Source organism: Neolamprologus multifasciatus, chromosome 9 (genome assembly GCF_963576455.1).
Source record: "Neolamprologus multifasciatus chromosome 9, fNeoMul1.2, whole genome shotgun sequence".
In the NCBI taxonomy this organism is placed as follows: Eukaryota; Metazoa; Chordata; class Actinopteri; order Cichliformes; family Cichlidae; genus Neolamprologus; species Neolamprologus multifasciatus.
Window position 1 is genome coordinate 22083882 of NC_140447.1, and position 25298 is coordinate 22109179.

The following is a 25298-nucleotide window of genomic DNA, read 5'->3' on the forward strand; positions in this document are numbered from 1 at the left end:
AGGTGGGCGGGACCAACAAGCCAAAAATAGAGGAAACACCTGAAACTGAGTAATCAGAGCAGACCTGAAGCTGGAGGCTCTGGGTTGTAGGGATTCCTTAGAACCATGTTTTTGGAAATATTGTTTGATATGAGTATCACAGATAAAATAATAAAAAACGAGCAGGACAAAAATAAAATCACACAGAGCAATTTAGACGTCCAACACTATTATAACGATTACTCTAGAAACTATCGCAGCAATATAGTCGGCATGCACTCAGTCTTTCATCAGACAGACGCCCCCACCCAACACACAGACATCCCCCTGTGGGTCTCCTGTCTCCATTTATTTTACTAAAAAGGGATGCAGAGCAGGTGTGCCTCAAGGAGCTGTGGAGAGGAAGTCTCACAAACACCAATTTCCAAAATAAAAGCATTCAAACAACAAAGTTTATTAATAAAAGTACAAAAAGTACTAAAATTACTACACGACATTTGCAAATTTTGTCACTTCATGAGGTTTTTGTTCTTCTTTTTTCCAAAATAAAGGCTCATCTTTTTTAGGAATATATAATGTATTTATATATGTGTTTACATCTGGTCTTACTGACCACTTAAACCACTTTAGACTAGTGGTTTGAGTGGTTTGGTCACACTTTTAACCATATGTTAATGCAGCACTTTGTTCTATGCACTTGAAGCACTTTAACTTCCTCATATCCATGGCTGATTTAGGACCTAAACAACTAATCTAACATCGATGCCTCTGGACTATCTGAAGAAGTCTAAGTACCTGAAGAAAACCACAGAGAGCTGAGGAAAACGTTCAGCCCCAGCTAGGCTTACACCCAGGAACTTTCTTGGTGTGAGCATAGGTGCTAACGACCTCGCTACTCTTATTGTATACCAGTTATTATCATTATTATTTGGATCACTAACAATAGCAAACAGATGCTGACGTTCTTGCAGCCTCTAGAAACAGAGAGAAAATCAAACTTATTACAGAAGTTTATTGAGCATATGTCTGATAACACGGCCACTAGGTCAGTTACCCTCATCATTATTAATGACGAAAGTGATAATTTTAGCTTGGGCTCACACCCAATGATGATGCTGGCGCCCACATACTGTACTACCCAGAGAGCCCAGCAGAAGGTCAAAGCCTGCTAAGAGGCCAGGTCTGAAATATGCCTGTGTTCAGCCTAATGACCCGCAGCACAATTAACACTCTGCAGCTCAGCAGGTCAGCGTGAGGATACGGAGGTGTTTATTGGCTGCTGGCCTTAGTTTCCTGGCAAACCCCGCCGCGCCCAGCTGATCATCTTCCAGACTGGGAGCTGGAGGCGCTCCAGTCTGACACATGCACAGTACAGTGGAGTCCAGCAGCCACATGGAAGGAAGGAGGCTGACACACATAGCAGCACATGAGGACCAATGAGACTCCAGGAAAGGGATGTCGCCGAGCTATTTTCATCCTCAAGGTGAATAGATTTTTTTTCTTCGCTTCTCCAGACATTGTGTTTGTGTTGGTGAAGAAAGTGAATGAAACCTGAATAAATTAAAGGGTGTGAGGACGTTAGAGTCATAACACTCCCATGTGATGGTGTGCACAGTAGATCCTCATCGTCACCAAATCTGAACCTCTAGTTTTATACTTTTATAACCCACACAAGAAGTCAGTCCCTTCTAATATGACTGACCTATTTTCATACTAAAAAGTTCTGTCTTTTGCCTCCTTATACACCAAACAGATGAGCTGGTAACCGGGTGTGACAGCTTTAGGAGCGGATGCTCCACTCTGCTTCAAAGTCACAGAAGCTGTGTGATTTTTAAATCCTTTTGTCCTTTATTGACTGAAGCTCATGGCGTGTTTACTGAGTCGCAAAAGGCACAGGAAGGACATTCTGCAGTTTTGGAAAAGCTGTTTAGGAACTATGTACAGTAGAGAGAGGGCACATGATGAGAAAACACCTGCGCCACACGCACATCTGTCCCTGAAGATTTTACCCAGCTCATCTCGGTTATCTAATCACGAGATGCCGGACGGAGGGGGAAGCTCTCCTCAGATTAGCACGGCTCAGTTCAGGGGGTTTTTTTCTCCCATGTGTTGATTGTGCAGACTCTGAATGTGGCAGACCCCGAGAAGCAGGTGCACCTCATCGAAGCCAGATTTCAGACCCACCGTCTCCTAGCAACAACACCAGAAGACGAGAGCACCACCAGCTCCACCAGGGCTACTGCTATTTACCAAAACGTCGTCTGGCTTTGTTTGGCTGTTTTTAAAAAAAAAACGACGAAGAAAGAAAGTAGGCCACCAGTTCTTGTTAAACTGTTAAAAGCTAAACTGAACTGGTTTAAACACAGAAGACAAACTGGATTAAGCATATATATAAAATATGTTTTGCAGTGTCTGTGAAGTGCGATTGAGGGATGCTCCTCAGGTCACCCCTCAGGTCTGTTAATGCAACACGCAGCTGTAGGATTTATCACTTCATCACAACAGTACAGTATATTTATATTAATACCGAGGCTTCCAGCTATGTCAGAGTCTTTTATTTGATTAAAGACGACCAACAGTGCAACAGCATGTCATTAATTATGAAGACAGATCTCCACAGATCTTTTATAGTTGATATTTGGCCTCGGGGAGGTATCTCTTTTCAAACAAACTGCTCTATGATTGGTTAATTGAACACTGTATTTCTATGTAGTAAAATGCAAAAACATTTCGTGGTGTTGATCTGTTTCTTCCTGATTAATTTTCTCAAAGTCAACGATACAACTTGGAAATACTTAAAGGGAATAAAGAGGCCGTGTCCAATTAGTACAGCTTAAATCTATTAATCACAATAACAGGATTTGCCGGCATAACCAGCAGCTGAATGTGCAAAATGCTAATGAAATGTGTTCACAGGAAGTAAATGAAGAATGGGTGTATACTTTAGTGTAAATGAAGCAGTTCCTTCAGTGTAAACCCAATTTTTCTTGTAATTAATACCAAAATACACTGTACCTCAAAACTTGGTGGGAAGTTGTGAAATTACCAACCTTTATGGCTTGTGAAAACTCACGTATTCTTCAACCAACAGAACTCTTATGAAATTCCTCTTAACACGAGAATGCACATTTTCTCAAGGCTTAAAACAGAAGTTTTTCTTACCTCATGAGGCCTTGGAGAATCAGTGGTTGCAGGTTGGTCAACTTATGCTGTCCCTTTAAATGTTAAGTATTAGTCAGATGCCAAAAGTCCTGGAGACACTGCACGCGAAAGGGAGAATTTCACAGAGGTGTTTGTTAAAGAAGCGGTGCAGTGTGGTTGGAAAATGAAGCAAAAAGTGATGTGCTGTGAATTGCATCTCCTCAAAGAGCCTCTTGCTGAATCAGTCCTTCGAGATCCCCCCATGTTAACAGCAGAAATAAACATGTTGACACACTGTTACAAAACAGTAACTTTATGCTCTTTCGCATAGTTTTCTGTATCATCCCATTTGTTCTCGGTGGTCTCGTTATGTTCCTCTTTTGTATCTTCTCTTTCCCCACACCCACAACCTGGTTCTGCCAAAAATCTCTTCCTGTTAAAAGGGAGTTCTTCATCCCCACTGTCAATTAATTTTTTATATAGTCAAAAAATAACAACAGTCTGCTTAAGTTGTTTTATATGGTAAGGTAAAGAGTGTGAAATAATAGAGGCAAAACAATGAGAGACAAAACCCCAACAAATCAGATGACCTCCTATGAGCGAACACGTGGCGATAGTGGGAAGGAAAAATGTCCTTCTAACAGGAAGCAGCATCACTCCGCTCAGGAAGGGGCAAGAGGTGCTTGCCCATAGAGGATCACAAGATCACTGGAGAATGTTGTGCAATCAGGGATACTATTCTGTACACCTTGTTTATGTAAGCAGATTTTTATGACTTTCTGTTGCTTTTCTATTGCCCGAAGCAGTCTGGCCATTCTACTTTGACCTCTGACATGACATCTGGATGTTTTGCCTTCTTTGGACCAACCTCTGTAAACCCTCAGATGGCTATGTGGAGAATCCCAGTAGATCAGAAGTTTCTGAAATACTCAGACCAGCTTACCTGGCACCAACAATCATGCCACATCCAAAATGACTTAAATCTCCTTTCTTCCTCATTTGTGTAGTTTCACACCAACCTGTCTGAACGCTCACCAACTGCTAGTTTCACATAACTGGAGATTAAGTATCTGAATTTCAGGAGCTGGACCACGCCGCCAAACCTGCTCCTTCCGGTTCTCATCTATATAGGTTCCCCCAGTTCTACAAGCTGTTCATTCTCATTTACGTTTATGTAACTACATCCATGTTTTCTACATGGTGTGTTATGGATACACTGTTTGTTGTAGCTTTGCAGTAATCCATTCATCCATCCATTTTCTGCTGCTTGTCTGGGTCTGGGTCACTGGGGCATCAGTCTAAGCGAGATACAAGACACCAAGATGTTCCCAACCCAGCCAGCGTGTCGTCGGTCTGCCTCATGGCCTCCTCCTCGAAACATCTCCCCTTGGAATCATCCTAACCAGATTTTTGAACTGCCTAAATTGGGTCCTTTTGATGTTGAGGAATAGCAGTCCCAAATACCCATAGACAGGGAGACAGCTCAACTGTGCCACTTCTATCAGGATGTCATTCTGTCGCTCTCCACTCAGAGCTCATGACCATATGTGGTCTTGGCTTTAAATATTGACCTAGCTGCGTTAATGAAGATCATATTGAGCGTAAAGGTGAAAAACAATATGCTAGCTGACTCACTGTTGATGTTTTGGAGGTGACGATCGTGTGTGTTTTGTCCAGGACCACACACACATTTGAGCAGTAATATTATGGAAATAGCATCATATACGGGCAAAGCAAGCCCTTCTGTATATTGTGTTTATTAAGCGGTAACACAGATGGTTATCATAAACTAGACTGCCAAAAATGACACACAAGGTCATTAACATGATGTGGTTTGAAAACATCCTGGCTATTTGAAGCGTGTTAAGTTTCCAACAGCACACCCAGACGACGCAGTCCACGTTAGGGCATGAAGTGTTATCCATTGTCATCATCGCAGATTCCAGTGCTTGATGTGAGTGCCAGCCTTTCTTTCTCATTGTGGGCCGTCCTAGCAGAGATTAGGGGCCCGGGCAGCTGAATGGAGGGGAGAGGCAGCTCTTCTGGGGGGGGGGTGTTTCCCCCTATGGGTGGACTCATTATGAATGAGTGTAATTCTGGGAAATGTGCCCCGTGAACAGCAGAGGAAACCCCTAAGCCCAGCAGAGCTCCTGAGGGGATCTGTCTTTGACAAACGACTTCCCCCATGCAGCGCGAGACTGCGAGTGCTTCTAATAAAACGGGTGAAGGCGCGATCTTCTCTGCAGACATCATGAAGGTCTGTTTTTGGTTTCCAGTGTTCACTGGGAAGTAGTTTATCTGCTCCTGCGCTCTCATATGTGATATATAGTTCCTCATTAAGTCTTCTATTGTACACAAAAGGCTACTTAAAGCCACGTTAAGCTGTTAAAGCACCTGAACAGCGGAGAATAATGACGATAAAACGCCGTGTTTATAGTTCTAGCACGTTCCCAACGTAAAAGGTCAAACATCAAAAAGCTGCTGAATGAATGACACTGACAGATGCTGTCAATCCTGAAGGGGTTACACAGCCTGTGGTGAGCAGAGCAGTGGGAGGGGGTTAGGACGGGAACAGGCAGCTGAGTGGGCCCGATGCTCTCCAGAGCCCGAACAGCTGAGACCACGAGGGCCGAGGCAGGCAGCACACGGCCGCTTCTGGGACTCGGCTTTTTGATGAGCAAAGCCTGTTGAGGAAAGGAGATGAAGTCTGTCTGCACACAGAGCTGTTCCTTATGCCATTACCCAAAACCTCCGAAGAATCGACAAAATGCAGAGAGCAAAAAAAAAACTGGCTTGCAGGCACTCAGCTAAGAGACAGCTGTGCTCAAAATAGAAAAGACATGATGGCAGACTCACTACTGCAGCTGGAGAAAACAATGCACAACTGTTATCACAAGTGAGCGGTTCCTGCATCCATTTTACCCGTTATGTTCAAGAACGGTTGCCCGACAGGCATCCAGCAGTTAGCCTATCTGCGGCAACAAGCATGCAGAGATTAGGCAGACTTCACATTTCAGTTCAACAGTCGAACGACATGCTTTCAATTCAGGGAAACCGTTCACCGTGAGGACCTCCTGCTCCCCGAGCCTTAAAAAAAGGGGAAAAAAGAAAAAACAAATCTCTCCGAGTCAGGAATGCTAAAAGCCCTAAGACATACTTCATGGTTGGGCATCAAAGGATCTTGGGGGTACTCGAATGATCAGGCTTTCATCTCCACTCTGCTGGTTAAGTAAGCCTTGAGTGAATGATGGGAACACTTTGAACAGGGAGAAAGCGAAGAGCTCGGTGTACGGCGGTGCCGGTTTTCATGAATTCGGCAGGAGGAAAGCTATCTGACCTCGGCTCAGCAGAGGCGAAAAGCTTTCTCTGCCTCCATAATGTTATTAACACTTAAAGATGTTTCACCTACAAACAATAACGACCCTCTCAGGACAGTTTCTAGCACCACGGGTAGCGTGGGATGAAAGTGATCCAAGTGGGGCCTCCCTGCAGAGCAGACCACCTCTACACAATAACTCACCGAGGGTCAAGCTGAGCACTCAATGACGTGCTCAGTTACTCTCCCACCTCTGAACATGACCTCTGTCGGGCAGAATCGCTCCACTGGGCCTACTGTCCTTCCTCCTCTTAGCAGCGACATCTGTTTTCAGGCTGTATTTACTAAACTTGGACAGCAGCAGATTCAGACAATCCCAGGAGGCTCCTTGTTGAGTCTAAAGGGCATTTCAGCATCCACAAGCCATAAAATGATGCATGTGAGCCATAAATGAGGGATTTAAATAGCCTCCTTTAAACCCCTGTCCCATAACTTCATATACAATGAGGAAGTATGCAATCTGTTTAAAAAGTCATATTTGTGTGACGCATTTAATAAAGATGCTCAAATGTCTGTGTGCCATAACGATGAGGATTTTTCTGCTTGTTTTCACATTTTTCTCTCTTGTCTCTAGTTCTCATCTTGTATTTAGTTTTAGTATTCTCTGTCTTTGTTTAGTGTTAATTTTCATTGTCTTTGTTTTTTGGTTTTGGTTTTCTTCTCGACTTTGAGCATTACTTTACTCGTGTATCTTGTTTGGGGGTTTTTTGTTGACCGTCCGACCCGCCCTCATTGTTTTTCACCTCTGGCTGGCTGCCCCCTCCTGTGGCTCACTCTCACCTTTGTTATGTTTCATGAAAAACTCCTTCATGTATATCAACCTGGTCTCATGTAAAAACATTATGTACTTACAACAGGTCTGTTTGCTTCTGCTTTTTCAGGTTTCTCTGGGTTAGTCAGCACAATTTTGAAACTGAAGTGGTTCAAAAACCCGTCTGGGCTCTAAACAAAAAAGTTGTAAGACGTGGCACCAAGTGATTTATTTCCTAACATAACCCAGCGGTTTTCAATGATACGAATGTATTAAACTGATAAACATTTTCAAAATTGCACAAATGACGTGTAAAAATAGTCTAATTGCGGTTTCTAATGTGGTGCACAGATTCCTTGTGGGAAGCAACTGAACTAGTCTGAATGCTTCTCTTTGCAACAGATGACTCGACTGAACTGGTTTCTATTTATATTCCTGTACAGAAGCAAGGTTGGCAGGTGTCATTTTCAGTTAAATTGCAACACTTTATGTGCTTGAATTACTGAATTCTTTTTTCAGATCTATGAAGTTCTGAACTCTGAATGCAAGAAGTTCATGTAGATTTTTGTGTATGTAGAAAACAGACCTCCTGTTTATCTGGTATTATCATAAACAGGATGGCGTGTAATTGCCAACTTGACTCCAATTGGTTGCAGACTGATAGCAGACTGACTCCGTCTTGTTGCTGTTTTTTCGCCTGGATGCACCAGAGTTGCTTTGAACACAGCAGCTGATAGCAAGAGGCTGCAGATGTGGTCCTCGTTTCTAAAGCAACCATTAGAAAGGCGCACACATCCTCAATAACTTTAATTGTGTTGTCTCCGATCACTCTTTTCACTAGTGTGACTGTAGCTGCTTCAAGTCTCTAAATCTGAACTTTTTCACCTTGTAGCAAAAAAAAAAAAAAACACATCTGAGAACGGAGAGATGAAAAATGAAGATAAGTGGGGGAAATTTGCGTTGATGGTGGATTACAGGTTGTGACTATTTCTATTTCTACTACTGTGAATTGTCTGTTTTCCCCCCTGTGAGCTTTCTTGTTTCCTGGTTTGTGTGTTTCACATTTTCTTCTTTAGTTTTGGACTCAGTAAATCTGCCTTTTTGTGGTTTTTGTTGCATTTGTTCGACCTGGTACAAAACCTTAATAACGACAGCATGCGTCTGCTCAGGGTGTTTCATCCTCCAACAGCAGTGTCATTTTTTTAAACCAAGCTTAACACACTGACTGCATATTTACGCCCATGATTTTGGGCAGTGTTTTTTAAAAAAAAAGGATAAAAGGTACCAAAATAAAATGTTTAACTTTAAATATTGACATTGCTGACCCGTTGGAGAAGCTAATAATGCAGATAACCCAATTAAATAATTAATCAAAAGACCTAAATAGTTTTCACACACCAGTTTAATAGTGAGTATAACTGTGACATTAGTAATTGTTATAAATGTCCAATTGTGTGGCAGTCTTAAAGGCTAGGAGCAAAAATAACAAATGTGTCACAGCACTTCTTTAGGAAATCATGACCAGAGGTACTGCTTGCCACTAGGCAAGCCAGGATACGGCTTCCCCGAGGACTGATAATCCTTAAACTGCAAAGTGCAACGCTTGCTATGACATTAGAAGTGAGCAGAGCCTCAAATGTATCCAATCACTCCTGCTGCAAGCAGAGACCATGATTCTGTTTAAACAAAACTCAAAGCCACTCAGTGAAAATTAAGAGGAGTGAAAGAGGAGGGGCAAAAACAAGACAGTGGTGAGTGGAGCAGATAGGAGCAATTAATCTGAAAACTTTAAACCTCGCCTTAACGTCCACCAACAATCACATTGTATCTTTTTACTCTGACATAGATGAGCAGCTTTAAGTGTCCATTCAGACTTATTAGAGCTTTTTTCTCAGGCTTTGTAAATTAACATCGTTTCACATAACCATTGTTGGTGTCAGATATACGAAATGGTGCAGCTATAGAATCATGGCAGTATTCTCATTAACAAAAGAGAGATCTGAGTGGCATCAATCCTGAATAAGATGGAAGCCAAAGTTCAGAGTCCAAGTTTAAATCTGGAATGCCCCCTCAAATCGGATTTACTCGGCAAGCCGAAGCTGCCCCACCAACCCAGGTATAACAACCCATGGTGGCAGTAAATGAAACAGTAATCCAATCTTGCATAATTGTGACTCAGTAAATAAGTGATTCACAGCATCATGTTGACTACAGACCAAAGAAAGTCGGTCACATCCAGCATTTTAGATCAACTCTAAACTTTTCTCACCTTCAACGCGAGCGACTAAAGAAACTACCAGTGAGATCACAGAAGGTTACAAGGTGGTGAATACATTAGAGCAGGGGGAGGGAACGTTAGTCCTCGAGAGCTGGTGTCCTGCAGGTTTTAGACCTCGCCCTGGGTCACCACACCTGACTCAAATGATTAGGTCATTACCAGGCCTCTGGAGGACTTCAAGACATGTTGAGGAGCTAATTTAGCCATTTAAATCAGCTGTGTTGGATCAAGGACACATCTAAAACCTGCAGGACACCAGCTCTCGAGGCCTGGAGTTCCCTACCCCTGCATTAGAGGCAGTAACAAAGCGACGCATGAATCACTTTCTGTGTCGATGCCCCTTTAGGGTTGTGAGAAAAGCATCACCACAGTATAGAACTTGGCAGTGTCATTTTCTCTTATTTACGAAGGGGGCAAAAGACATACATTATTAAATTAAAACGCAGACTTTCGAAAACAGTGATGCATAACTTTTGCACTGTCCACTTCCTGCTGTGACAAAACAAATTTCCCATGTGTGGGACTAATAAAGGTTATCTTATCTTATCTTATCTTATTTTATCTTATCTTATCTTATCTTATCTTATCTTATCTTATCTTATTTTAGTCATGTGATGCAGTCATGTGACCGATTAAAAAAAGGTAGCGGAGGGCATTATACAGCAGTTGTTTTGTTTGCTCTCAATTTTGACAGCCCTATTAAAGATTAATATCAGTCTTTACATGCTCCAGATAGCTTTTCTTCAAATTAGTTAATTCTCACTCACTTTGGCAACTTTGTACTTTTGTGTTACTTGCAGCAACAACTCCACCTCATTGTTAGTCCATTTAAAAAACTTGGTGCTTTTCTTCGACATTTTGCCAGAAAGTAAGTAAAGGGCAGACAGAAATGGCCGAATCTTCTTGCGCTTCATGCATGCACAGTACTGGAATGTAAGAGTTTTCGGGCGTTTCAACGTGGACGCACAACTCTGTGAAAACGCCATTTTCAAATCTATCCGGGCTAGTGTGGCCGTAGTCTTAGAGTGGGACATTTCCAGTAACAGAGGCTTCCTCCTCTGTTACATGAAGGTGTTGTTTAGCCTTTGACCTGTTTGCTGAGTTTGGAGTCATCCTGTTATCAGGTGCGACTCATATCGTACTTGCACAGTGGACCTTTGTTGCACAACAAAACAAAGTGTAATCTGCATGCGGGTCGGGTAGTTGTCTTCATAACATGGGTTCAAATGAGGAGACTTTAGGGAAAGGGAAGCTATTCCGTAAACACATCAGAAATAATGCCAAGGTTTCCTTTTTTGTGCGACACTAAAAGCATGTGTGCTATTTGCAGTATGTTATTTCTTAACGACACCTCCGAGGATGAAGAGGCTGTCGTGGCGGGCCATCTGGACTCTGGACGCTTCACCACTCGGAGGTGAGGGATCATATTTCAGGGGAAGCATAGTAAGGACACGAGATGATGCAAGAGATTGTTTTTGGTGAAAACAAAAACAGGCCGAGATCTGGGTTTCGGCTTTAACACCCCCCAGCTGCTTGTTGTTTACCTTCACCTGTGGAGGGGCTAAAATAGCTGTATATGCTGAAACCACCTCCAAGTCCATGAAGATTAATGTTTGCAGACAGCAGGAGGAACCTGCGCTCAAGGCCTTGAACCTGGTACCTTCTTCCTAATGCGCTCAGCCCTCACGAGAGCACAAATGAATAATCAATCAAGCATTTCAGACGGGGGCAAAGGAATGAGTCTCGAAGGGTAACAAATGACTCATCGGAGCGCTGTCATCCCCACCGGCGTGGCCATGGGGAGTCAGTGAGGCGTGACCAGAACCGCTCTCGCACCGCTGTGATCGGGCCATCAGATAAGGGTGAAAAACTCTGATTTCGCAACAGCTTCTGTTAAAGCAAGGCGGGCGTGTTGTTTTCAAAACACGAGCGGAGGTGGTTACTCTCGGCTGCGTGAGTGTTCAAGTGATACACAGGACAGGTGCAACGTCTCACCTTCAGGACAACGGTCCAGGTAAACATTTCCTACAGATGGACCCCAAAGACAAAACAACACAGCACTCAGACTGACTCCAGCTATGACGTCACATCTTTTGGTCGTCATAAGAAGATTTTAGCTTTAAATTTGGCAGTTATATATAATACCTAACCTGTTCCACTAGTTTAGGTGTTTTAAGTGCCAGCAAGATTAAACAAAAAAACATAAAATAAAATAAAAAGGCAGATTTGAAGTTTAATTTAGAGGTGGAGCAAGGACAAAGGATTATGTTTGTCTTTAAAATAAATAAAAGATAAAATCTTTTATTTGCCATCTGCACACATACATTGGGTGTGGTCACACAGGAAGCTTTGTGCTTAGCTCAAAGCCAAAGCCAAAGCCAAAGCCAAATAAATACAAATATATATACAAAAATAAAACAGTGTGCACACCGAGGTAAAGTATGTCAAGTTATTAAATGTAAAACATGGGGTACTGTCTTTTAAGTGTTCATTGGTCAATTATAAGCCAATTATATGAGGTTACCAGGTAGAAAAATATGTATGTGACTGTTTTTTCTAATGCCGTTAATCCGTTAATTAACATGTGAAAATTTAATTTCAGTTTTGAGGTCAGAGGTCATGTAGTTCAATTAGTCAAAGGAATCCGGCTGCTCGTTACCCACTCATGTGACGTGCAAAAATGGAGACGTTTATAATGGAAAAATCTTAAATCCTCGTTTGAAGGATAACACCTTCTTGTGTTTGGGTTGTTTCTAGAAGGCAATCAAACCACAAGCATCGCTCTGACGTAACCAGGTGGGTGTAAAGATTGTAAAAGAGACCCATTAACCATAAGCGAGTGATTTAAGGTTATAGTTAAGAAACAGGGCACTGGTGTATCAGAGCATCCCAAGTGATAGCAGCAGACTCGCTGATAAAAGAGGATCATCTCTGAAAAAGCCACCTTCATCAACAAAAGGAAAAGAAAAGAAAGGGAGTTATAATGGGAAAGAAAAGGACTGGACTGAATCAGGAGCATTTATGTTCAGCAGGGTGTGACGGGGCTTCAGGAATTAAATGCAAATATTTACTTCCAAGAAAAACCGGGGTCGCTCTCCTGCAGGGACGCGGGGGTCAAGGAGACCTTGCGAGCAGACACAGCGAGCTGTCGTTGATGTCTTTGAGGCCGGTGGCTGCTCACAGATCTGGTCAGCGATGAGGGGGTGGTGGTGGTGATAGTGGGGTGGGGGATCTGCCTGAGTTTAGCGTGAATAAAACATGCCGTGGCATGTTGGTAGCAACGATCGAGGAGGGCCCCTGCATTATTCATGTGGAGTAGCAGGCGAGGGGGCTGAGGAGGGGTGTAGTAAAAGAGGAAGGAGAGGAGAAGGAGGAGGTTAAAAAAAGAGGGGGGGGGGTAGGTATGGTCTGCAGGGGTATGTGAAGCTGTAAGGGTGTTGCCAGGCTCTATTGAGAAGGTCGTCCACCCAGCCGCTGGGCTCCGTCTGTTATCGTCACCCTGAGGCCGCTCTCTCTCACACACACACTTTATGTGTTTTGACACATTAGTTGAGCAAGAGCATGAAGAGAGTTAGAAGGAAGTTAAAAGAAAAGGAGCACAAAATATATCTCATCCCAGCTCATCACCAGAAGCCAACTCTCGTTTGAACAGTAAATCAATAGCTGCAGATTAAAAACCTTCACAGGCGCTCCCGGCGTGTCAGAGAGTGATGAGGACGGGATGTCTTTAGCGTCGGTGGTGTTATCCCAACCTCAATAACCCCAGAGACGGGGGCTCTCCCATAAGAGCTGAATCAGTGTTTTCCCTGTGCGGCGGGGAAATGTGTTCCAGTCAGCAGCTCTTCTCTCCCAGTCGGGGAGAGGCCGGCGCACAGAGCTGCGAGCCAAAGCTGATGCTACTGCACCACCTGCAGGCTCACCATCAGATCAAGCGTGCACAGTTACGCAGTGGGTGTGAGCAGGTCAAACGCTGCCTTGACATTAGGAAGTTCTCTGCCAAGTTCATCTCGGCATTCAAGAGGATTTTGGGACGATCTGCGTTTAAAATTTAAAAGAAGCTTATGATAAACATAAAGCAGACTTCATTATTGATTAAATTATTAATGAAACGCATTAATAACGACACAAAAAAGCCAATTATTCGAGAGTCTTTGAATGTTTTCAAAATGCTGGATTCATGTGCGGTGTTATTTCTCAAAAGCAGCTCTCAAAGCTCCCTCTGACAAGAGTATTGTTTAAGCTTAAAGTGTTTCACTGTTCCCTTTCTAGTAACGTAAGATAACGCTGTAGCACAGAGGAGGCGGCGAAGAACAGCTAACCAGTGCCAGCATGGCTTGATTACAGTAATGTGAACGCTCAGTAGCAGCTGGAACATCTCGGCTAAAGTCAGCAGCGCAGCGCACCGGCTGACACTCCCTTCCCTTTATACCCTTCGCAGAGTACAGCATGCACACACGCTGCCTGGTTTCTAATTCAATATAAAAACACTCTATCAGCCTTTAAAGACACTGTGTATGTGTTTTTTTTTCTTTTTTACACTAGTCTAAATGGATTAAAGAGATTATGAGTGGCATAATCGGACATAATCAGAGATATTCTCCAATCAATACTTCTTCTTTTTTTTCTTTACTCTGCAGCTCCATAGGCCTGACATAGTGATATGCATCGATTTTCTTTTTTTCAAAGCACAGCAAAGCAATTTAATATCATAAATTTCATCAGAATTGATGCAAATATATAATTTATATTGATTTGGTAGGCTTTCTGCACCACAACCTCTTCCGCCAAAGCCGTGGCGAGGACGCAGCGATGATGGCTCGATTTCATCTGATAAAACTATGACAATGAGATCAGAACAGCTTTTTTTTTTTCAGCAATTTTTACTTCTGTGAACTGAGTTCCTGAGACTCTGTTGTGATGAAACATCTCAGCAAAATGTAACAGAACAGGTGAGAGGAGTAAATCCTGAGACAAATAAACTCGTTTGTTTAAATGCAGACTATCACACACACTGCAAGGGTTTGTAAGGGAATAGTTTACAGTTTAGGGAAAATGTTGATCCGTTTTCTTGGTTAGAGTGCGATAAGAGGACTGATAGGATGTCCCAGCAAAAGTGGTTGGAGCAACACCGTTATCAGCCAAAACTGACGGTCAAAGCTTCACCGCAGATACCAGTGGTCCAACTGAAGGTCCAGATGTATCTCTCTTAGGTCCTGTGTCATTTCTTTAATGAATTTTTTTCGTATTGCTTAAGAAGATGAGTTTCAATGTATGAGGGTCTCCATCATTTCCACACCGTCATGTGAAATACTTGCGAGAATGAAAAAAACAGAACTATTTCACCATACACCATCACAATAACTCGGTGAGACCACACGGCCGGGCTTCTCACATGAACGTGTGCTGTTCTGTCGGATATTACTCAGTGACAGGATGGCTGGAAGCACAACCTGATGGTGGAAACCGTGACCACAGTTGCATCGTCATCAGGACTCAGGGTCATGATTTATGGACCAATGGAAAGACAGAAAACGGTCGACTCCCTTCAGGACCTCCGTCGGAGGAAATTGCATTAGGCAGAGTGAATGAAAACTGCAAGTGGAAGTGAATGTGACAGTTTTGTATATACAGACAAAAAAAATAAAGAAGTCCAAGCCAGGCAGCTTTGAGGTCAATCTTGGTTTTAAGTTGGAATTTATGTGTTGTGACCGGCATGTCAAAAACACCTGAAAAACTTCTCTCAAAAGTGTCAAACTTAAACATACTTAAGGGAAGTTGATCAGTTGGAAATAATGCGCTTTAGCCTGGATGAAACAAGAGAAAAAAAACCTACTGACCATTATTATTCATGTTAATCTTTGGGTTGCCAGATTGGAAAGCTCTATTTAGTTAATCGTTTTCTAACATAACATGCCATTTCTTTCTGAATCTGAAAAATGTGAATAATTACTGCGTTTACAGTTAAAGTACGTTGAATCAGATGTTTTACTCCTTTATACTCAGGATTAAGCTGTGTTTTAGTGATTAAACAAAACAGGTAAAGCTGGGGGAGAAAAAAGAAGAAAAGCATGGCCTTTTGTGCTCCAGTAACAACACTGTTAGTAAGTAACTCTGAGTCTCATAACACAAATTCACGCAAGCTCCTTTTCTCTAAGCTTATGCACCTTTAACCCAACACACTCCAATAGATGAATCGGGGTAAACTCAGGGTTCATTATCTTCAACATGTAGGAACCACGGATTGAACCACCAACTTCCAATTAGTAGATGATTCGCTCCAGCAGTGGTTCATCACAGATTGCAGTTAAAAGAAGATTTTATTGATTACTTTAATCTCACAAACAAGCCCCTGTTAGCTTAGCTTGGCAGTATTATATGCCCTGCTCAAACAAAAATTAAAGGAACACTTTGAAAAGACATCACATCTAAACATTCACACCAGTGGCCTGCTGGAGGTCACTTTGTAGTGCTCTGGCTGTGCTCATCCTGGTTGTCCTTGCACAAAGGAGCAGATACTGGTCGTGCTGATGGGTTAAGGGCGTTTTGCAGCCCCGTCCAGCTCTCCCAGAGTAACTGCCTGTTTCCTCAATCTTCTCCATGCTCTTAAAACTCAATTTTTTCCTTGGGTAACAATGGTACCATCCTGGAGGAGCTGGACTACCTGTGCAACCTCTGTAGGGTCCAGATATTGCCTCATGCTACCAGCAGGGACACTGACACTAGCCAAATACTAGTGAAATAAAAGCATATTTGTGAGCGGCCTCCAGCTGTAAAATCAGTCTTGTTTGGGGTAGTCTCATTGTTGTTAATTTCATCAGTAATATCCAAGCAGATAAAACGTATTAACTATCCCCTTTAAATGTGCTATATGTTGTCATATTACTTAAATATGTCAAAAATTCAATGAAATTAACATTTAAGTGCTTCTTCCCCCACGTCACTACTTTAATAACTTTTTTAGACTTGTACATAAAAGTGAAGATAAGCAGAAGTCCCTTCAGATAAATATTCCCCGGTGTCTTTGCACATAACAGCTTATAAAGTAAAATTCTGTGGAAAGTGAAACTTAAGTGAAATTTCGGTGGCACGCTGCAGCAACCTGACATGCTGCTGTTTGCTGTTTGCAGTTTGCGTGAATGGTTGGAGCCTGCTGCTGGTGGTCAGCGAGGTTTGGCGTGCTCCGCATCATTTCTATACATTTCTGTTTCTAAGTAAGGAAGTGACAGCCGCTGAGGGAGACTCTCACACTCCTCTGGTGTCTTTTCACACCAATGTGTGAAGTAAAACTGGACGACAGGATTACCAAACAGGAGGGAGGGTATAAAAACAAAGTTCTCTCACTGAAATCCTTAACTAGATCTAATTATTAATGCAGTTAGCCATACATGCGTGAGCTCTTTGAAGCCAGACAGTAATTGTTGAGAGGTCTCAGTTCAGTGGATAGCCTAACAGACCGTCACTGCCCCCTCTGAAGTCTCATCACTGGCACGCATGAAAAAAAGAGAATCAGGTTATCAGCTGCTACGTGGATATTTAGGTTTCATCACGTTATGTTTCCGAGCTCTTTAAGCCAACACGGACGAGGTCTATGAAGAAAACTGCTGTAACCATCAATTAAGTGGCATCTGTGCTGACAGGATAATAGATGGTTCACATGTAAAAGGTCTGGAACCAAACGGCACAAGAGCGTTAGAAAGACTACCGAAAAAAAATGTCAGTATTGTGGAGACCTCTTTAAGTTTTGTTGTTTTTTTTTAATTAGGCAAATTAAAGATTGAAATTTTGATTGAAACATCTGCATTTTGGATGTTCAACAACTCCACAATCCAAATCATGACAGTTTCTCTACACTCCTGATAAGAAGAGACCGTTAGGTTAATTAGGTGTGTTTCCTCTTTACAACCCCAATAATTCCTCACACCATCTGAATACCGAAGCTTTTCTTGCTAAAATAGACGAGTGCTCTGCTCTTACATCATAGCTTCTTAGATTCTCAGTAGGGAGTTTTGTTAAGGAGACAAACAATCACATATCACATACATAATTTCCTTATGGATCTTAAAGTATTCTGATTCTGATATCCTATGTGCTATTTTAGGGAACTCTCCAGCTTAAAATATAACAAGTAAATGTATTTTTGCACGTTAGCCTGAAGGTTTGTTTGGATTAGTTTGTGTCATGTCCCAAGAACATGGAAATTTTATTTTCTGTTGATTAAATGTTGAAAAAAGTTCAATTAAAGTTAATGTTTTTGCCACATTGAATATTCATAATTTTGTTTTTCTTTTTGGACACGTAACTGTCACTAATATAAATTTTATATATAATTGAAACTAATTGAAAGGTTTTATCTTCTTAAAGTTGGATTTAGGGCATTTTCTTTTATTGTTATTACTCCAGATGTGGAATATGCTTCCCTCTCTAAAAAACAGGCTTCTTGATATAAAACGTCCACTTTCTTTGAGAGTGTTTAAGAGGAACTTGGCCTGTGCCTTCTTACTGAAGTGTAGCAATACTTTCACTGACTCTTAGTTCCTGATAAAGCGTTGAAGCTTTGCCCAAGCAAATAGTCCTATCTGCTCAACGGACCGAGATTACGGCACCCTTGGTTCAGTCTGGCTGGCATGAAACGTGATCCTCAATGAGCCGTTAATGTTTTGACACGACTGATTAACTAAGACTCCCCCGATTAAAGCAACGTACAGGAGGAAGTGGGATTTTTGAGCAGGGGCGGGGGGGTCTCTGCATCTGTGAGTGTGTTTGTGTGTGAAAGGGGTGGTTGTGAGGGTGGCAGGGTGGTCTCAGAGGATAGCCGTTGTCTTTCTGAGAAAAGTGAACTTGTCTCACCCAAGAGACAGATGAGCAATGTGTTAGGGCCTTGTGGTTTATGGACAGAGCACGGCTCTCAGGCTGCTGGGGTTTTCACTGGAATAAAAGAAGAAACTCTTTACTCGGAAACAAACTGACAGTTGTGCCCGTTCTCTGTGACACATGGGAGTGGAAATGTCAAACTGTAGAGCATCACTTACACGTGTCTTCAGAAAAAAATAATTATAACTTGAGCAGAAAGGAGGAAAGGAGGCGGCTTTGCCCTCCACGAAGCCAAAAAGTCGAGCGTTTTGTAATAAAGCGAATCTCCTTTTCACTTTTCTCTAAAACACTAAACCGCATGGTGAGATGTTCTCTGTGAGGTGTGACCAACAACATAATTCACTTCCTCTGGACGCCGCTGTATAGCTCTATGTTCCCCTGCGAGGGGGCCAAGTGTTAGCTCATCTTCCAAGGCCTACTGTATAAAGAACACAAAGTTCTCTGACACAGGAAGATTTCACCCTCGGGCGTTTATGGGAAGCCTCACAGGATCGCTGAGGATGAAAGGCCGCCGTCCGTGTTTGGCCGGTTTTTCTGGTGTGTTTTAGACAGAAGACATAACGGATAAAATCCACCAAGTATCATCCCAAACAAACACAAATGACGGGATACAGTAGGGGAAATGATGATTTGATCCCCTGCTGAATTTGTGAGTTTGTTGATTTTGTAGTTTTGGATCGAATCATTACTTCTTCTACTGTATCTGTTTTACTTTTAATTCATTCTTCAGCTGCTCGCGTTAAAGGAAAACTAACTGCTCCGTATCAGTAAACTAACATCTTCTAACAAAAGCTAAACAAATCTGCATGGAAACAGCGCGTGAGGCTTTTCAAATTCCAGGGAAAATTCTTTCTTTTTTTAACCTAGTATGCGTGCACGATTTTTGCAGAAATGCAGGTGCAAAGAGGGAAAAGGTGCATAACACAACAGATCAGAAATGCACCTACGGTGATCAGAAGTGCAACATATTTCATTTCTGGCAGTCTGCCTCTTGTTGTCTGCAACTGAACACACAAAAAAACATCACTTCTTGGCACTGAATTTTTCCTTTCTTGTTTTCCAGGGAAAAAACACAGAAAATATAATAAATTTTATTTTAAGAAGAATAAGCTGTCAGGCTACATCTTAATTACTGCTACAGAAACAATCCCAACGTGGTCGTGAACGAGCATGGAGATTTTTATCATGAGGAATTCCTGCTGAACGAGCAGGACTCAAACGAATTCAGTCGGTCACATCAAGAAAACATTTTGAAGGCTATAAACTTCAAGGACAAAGGGGCAGCAATCCAAACATTCAAGGCCAAGATCCCCGTCAGGAAATATGTGTGATGTGATATAATATTTGCTTGACAAATACTTTAAAATTTAATGTGGCAACACTTGACCTTCAAACAGCTTCAGGATTATCTCTTTTTTTTTCCTTTGTGTGCCTTCTCTCCCTCAAATCATCCACAGCATCAGTGCACACAGATATAACTCATCAAGTATTAATAGTGTGCAAATTGAATAAATTTAGCACTGTTCAAAACAAAAGTTCAAAGTGCTTTACAAAGTTTAATCCTATAATAAAACATTTGTAGACTGCAGCCAAGCGAATAAAAATCACCCATGAACATAATAATGAAATACAGGCTACAACAATGACATAAAACAACAACTATAAACTGGTAATAAATAGATGGATGAGATTTGCTGGTGATAAAGCTGAGTGCTAACATAAAATAAACAGCTACAAAGCTACTGTGCAAAAGTCTTGAACAAGCCGCCTTTTTTTCTTGTCCTTTTCTTTAAGGTGAATTCAAGAATATTTCTGTGCAGGTTCTCAGTCGTCCAGGTCATGGTAATCTGTGGAGTTCGGAGAGAAAAGCAACTAGACTTCTTTAAGTTTCTTGAAGATGTTTCACCGCTCATCTGAGAAGCTTCTTCAGTTCAAAGAGGAAAGCAAACAGGGAGAAAAGGCACTGAAATTCTGTGAAAACAGGTCTTATGGAGTGATGAACCCAAATTTGACATTCTTGTCTTACATCATTGACAGTACATTCAAATGAGGTCAGGAGAGAGGTACAACAGTGAGAATCTACAGCCATCTGTAAAACAGGGTGGAGGCGCCGTCATGGTTTAAGCTGCATTTTAGCCAGTGTTGTTAAAAGTACAGTAAAACCTGCAATAACATGTGAAAAGCATCGGATTTGCAGTGGTTTCATTTTTAGCATGATCCCAAACACACTGACAATCCAGCAAAAGCACACCTGGATAGAAAAACACACAATGTAAAACTATCAGACTGGCCTCCCCAGAGTCCAGACTTCAACATAATGAAGCAGTGTGTCATCATCTCGACAGAGAACAGAACAAAATGCAGCAAACATCCAAAGAAGAGTTTTAAATGTTTCTTTCAAGAAACATGGAGAACTCTTCCTGTAGCCCCGACAGTCCCGGTCGTTGTGTCCTTGAGCGAGACACTTCACCCGTTGCCTACTGGTGGTGGTCAGAGGGCCCGGTGGCGCCAGTGTCCGGCAGCCTCGCCTCTGTCAGTGCGCCCCAGGGTGGCTGTGGCTACAATGTAGCTTGTCATCACCAGTGTGTGAATGTGTGTGTGAATGGGAGGATGACTGAATGTGTAAAGTGCTTTGGGGTCCATAGGGACTAAGTAAAGCGCTATACAAATAAAGGCCATTTTACATTTTATGCCTTTTAATATATTTTAAACTTAAACTGAATTATCAAGCTTCTCCAGGTCAACTGATGGGGAATTTATCGTACGTTTTATTTTGCATTATTATGAAATACAGTTATAAATGATTCAGAAGTTGTCTCCAGCTGCTCTTTGCCATGTTACAGTTTTTTCAGGCTATTAATTAAAACGCTGAGAAAATAACTTCAGCAGAAAGAAAAAAGAAATATGGAGTTAATAAGTGGAAACTTTGAGATAATGACAAAATTATTGAAAACATCTGGCAGTGGTGTAGCTCAATAGGTAGAACAGGTCATCTACTAATTGGTGGGTCAGTGGTTTGATCCTTGGCTGTTCTAGCTTGCATCCCAAGATACCAAACTCCAAGTTGCTCTACGATGCATCCATCGGAGTGTGAATGTTAGAAAGCATTTAGGCTTGGGTGAACGAGCCAAGTTGTATAAAGTGCTATAGAAGAACCATTTAGGACTTTATGGATGTCCTATAACACCACAGCACATTCACTGCATATACATATCATGGAGGAGCGTGTTGAATCAAACCCCTCACCGAGCAAGACAAAGGGCTGCCACACCTGATGCGTGGCCTTTTGTTACCTAAGCACCTCCCACTATTCTCAGTACTGCTGATTCACCTTGGGACCCCGGGGTTTCCAATCAGCTGCATGTAGAAGAGAAACTCAGATTTCAAAGCAATCATTTTAATGGTCAAACAAAAACATTTTCAGGCAGATCAAAGGTAGGTGAGAAGAAAGTTCTCATAATTTGATGATATAGATTGAATCTGGGAACTCCAGTTATAGCGGGTGAGATTCTGTGTGTTGCACTAATTAGCTGATATCTGTGTTTGCAGGATTTAATCTGCGTGAAGGTCATTTTCCCAAGCTTCCTGCTCTTATCTGATACCATAGACATGGTCCTTCCCTTTTTTCCTTCTTTTATTAAGTCTGTGGCTCTAGTGACAGAGCAGGGATGCTGTGGGTGTAATCAGCTACTTACCGATATTCACACATGATCTGATCCTGTAGCTTCAAGCATCAATCTGTAATAACATTTGGAGGTTTAATACACTTTAAAAACTTCATTAATTCAGTCTTTTACTTCTTTTTTTGGCTTCCACGCCTCCACACTGCTCCGTTATGATCGTTCTCAGGTGAGAGGAACGGTTGACTTTGATATTAGATTGAATACAGCTCAGAAAGGCTTCATTCGTCTGGACAGCAGGGCCGCCGTCTCCGCCTGCAGTGAAAGCTTCTGCATGGAGGGTCACGGTGGGTGGGAAACAAGGTCAACGCTCCCCACTGTGAAGGAGTCACGGTGACAAAAAGGCAGCTATTCTGTGCGCGTCGCATGCCCTGCAACCACGTTTGAGCTGCATTTAAAAAATGCAACAGAAGCTATACACCCCCACCCCCACCGTGCTTTTCTATAACTCTCCCTCAAGGATTTTAAACCCACCCAAGATTAAACCGCTCCGCTTGCCTCCCATCTCCTCCTTCACTCCCTCTCGTTTCCTTCCCTTTTTTTTCCCAGTCTGTTAGTGCAGCGATGCTGCAGAGGACACACCCATGCACACTCTGCTGTCTGTCTGCCTTTGACCCTGAGAAGTTTTGCTGCAGTGGCCACACGAGAGTGGCCCCCTTCTTTTCGCTCCCTCTCTCTGTGTGTCATGACTGAAAAGAGGAGGAAAAATAAAAAGGTTAGGAGAGTGAGAATGAATTGAAAGGATCTTTCTTTTTTACCGGAGCATGGATGGAACAGGAGAAAACCTTTAATGTGGAGGAAAGGAATAATGGATCCTGAAAAGCTTTTTTTTTTTGTTTTAGATAAAGAGAGATGACCACTTGTCACTGACATTGTGTAATTATGTTTCTTAGTGAGCCATTAAGTATAGCAGACTTTGAGTGGTCTAAAAGGGGAAAATGAGGACAAATGAAAAGCTCATTTAACAAAGGTGTCACTGGGGGAAATGGATGCTTTTCATTAGCAGACAAACAAAACAGTATTTTTTGTCTTGTTACTATTATTTTCATATTGCATAGGAGAGAGGAGAGGATTATTCTACTGCTTGTTTATGTGTACACTAAATATGACTCTACAGACTACAGCTGTTTAGTTTAGCTCGGCATGAAGGTGGAAACTGTGCACAACAGCAGGCCTGTTTGTATCTCTAGTGCTCGGTAATTAACCCTCTGTACAGATGTGACGTTTACGTGCACTCATAGTGGGCACGAATGTCATGGTAATTTGGGGATTTTAATGATTTATTGGTTTCAGGGTGGATCGGTTGTACAGCATACATGTTTAATAACTTTAAAAACAAGAATTGGGTCTGTAGGTTTTCATTTCCCAGGCTCAAATATATATACATAAATCTTCACTGATATTTCGTTAAATGTCCCTTAGCAAGTTGTACCTTTTTGGTAGTGATCAACAGGCTGGTGGCATAATTCTGGCTGGATTTGTGACTGCTCTTCTGGACAGAATTGGTTAAATTTTTGTAAATAGTCCACAAATTTTCCAAAGTGTTGAGTTTGGGGCTTTGTGAAGGTTTTTCCAGGAGCTTAATGTCATAATAATGCCTGCTTTATCCATCCCAAACCACTTTTTATATGTCTGGGATCATTGTCCTGCAGGAACATCCAACTGTGTCCAAGTTTCAAGTTAAAGAATTTGGAGGTAGTCCATCCACTATGTGTAATGTAGCAGTACCATTCGCACCAAAACAGCCCCGGAGCATGATGCTACCACCACCATGCCTGATAGTTGGTACAGTCTTGGATTTGAAAGCTGAATAATTTGTACTTATGTTCAGTTGTTTGAAGTAATGAGTATTAGTCAGTTCAATGAGTGCTGTCAAACAAATCCTCTTTAAGCTGCCAAAGAGAAACTACCAGCTGTAGTAAGTCATGAGCTCTAACCAGAGGTTAATGGGCCTTGGCCTTCTCAAATTAAAAGACCTTGTAGAACCTTCAGCACAACTTACTAAAAGTTTTACTTGATTGTATGCATATATTTGAGCCTGTGTGTACACTTTGGACACTGTGTGGATTATAATATCTAAAATAGATTAAAACTTGTGCACCCAGTCCTTGTTTTTAAAGTCATTAAAGATCATTCCACCCTGGAAAAGGAACAGTTGAAAGAAAACATTAAAAGACAAAAATCCCCACAAACATTAATGCCCATGATGAGTGATGAGACCACAACTGTAAAGTGTAAATGTAGACAAATCAGGAAAAGAAAGCAGGGCAAAGGACACACAGGAAGTGGATAGAACCCAGGCACCTGCAGTCGCCTATTAGAAAAGTACTGCCTGCTCAACCTCGTACTAGCTCTTAATGCTTTTTCACCTCTATCAGACATCCAGCGGTCTGAAGAGGACAGACAATAATCACGGGCAGAAAGAAGAAACTGAATGAATGTGGCAAGGAACTGAACTGTGGACATTGTGGTTACATTGGGGTACTATTATTAAACCCCCAAATGGATAGCTCACAGAGCCCATTTGAAATGGGATACCTCCAACCTGCTGCAGTTTAATAATGCAAAAACAATTACCTGCAAAACCCAACACAAGATTCTTGTCTAAACTGAATCAGCTGAAACAAACAAACAGGCACCTAAAAGAAAACAGGTCTGGGTTTGGTGCTGTTGGAGGAGAGTGCCACACCTCCCTCTATATGCAGGTTAGTCTAACACATTAAATGAACCTTAAAGAGGGGGCCTTCTCAGTTTGTGCCTGTACTGTAAATCAGAGACTGACTAGTGAACACAGTGCAACATTTAGCAGCTAGAGAGAAAAATACATCCCTCAACAGGTGGTGGAGACCAAAAACAGAACTATAAGAGACTCACGTTCATCGGGTGGCCCAAAAATGGTTGCTCTGTTGCACCTGCTGACAGATTAAACTGCCAACAGGTTTCTATAATCAGCCGTTACATCCACAGTTCACTAATTTTTTCTGTCATCCTTATTAACCTGCTCTGCCGTCATTCATCCTTAGTGTTGACTGGCTGTGGAGGCCGGAGTCAGTGGAGTACGGGGTTGTAATTCACCTACTTCGCCTCCAACGACATCAGCGTTGATCATCAGGTGCTTTTGCAGTTTATTGTTTTGAGCCATCACTTTAGGGACTGTTAAAAGCAGATTTCCATGGGAACTCAAAGTGTCACAAATATAAAGTATCACAATGAAGGATGCTC

General features: G+C 42.0%; 1 long non-coding RNA gene across 1 annotated transcript; it reads right to left on the minus strand.

Moving 5' to 3' along the window:
- Positions 1–902: 902 nt before the first annotated feature.
- Positions 903–10502, minus strand: LOC146511556 (uncharacterized). The gene is made up of 3 exons (XR_014876172.1): positions 9517–10502; positions 3142–3239; positions 903–2254 (listed from the first exon to the last, which is right to left on the minus strand). It is a non-coding gene; the product is annotated as an uncharacterized LOC146511556 (long non-coding RNA).
- Positions 10503–25298: the final 14796 nt, after the last annotated feature.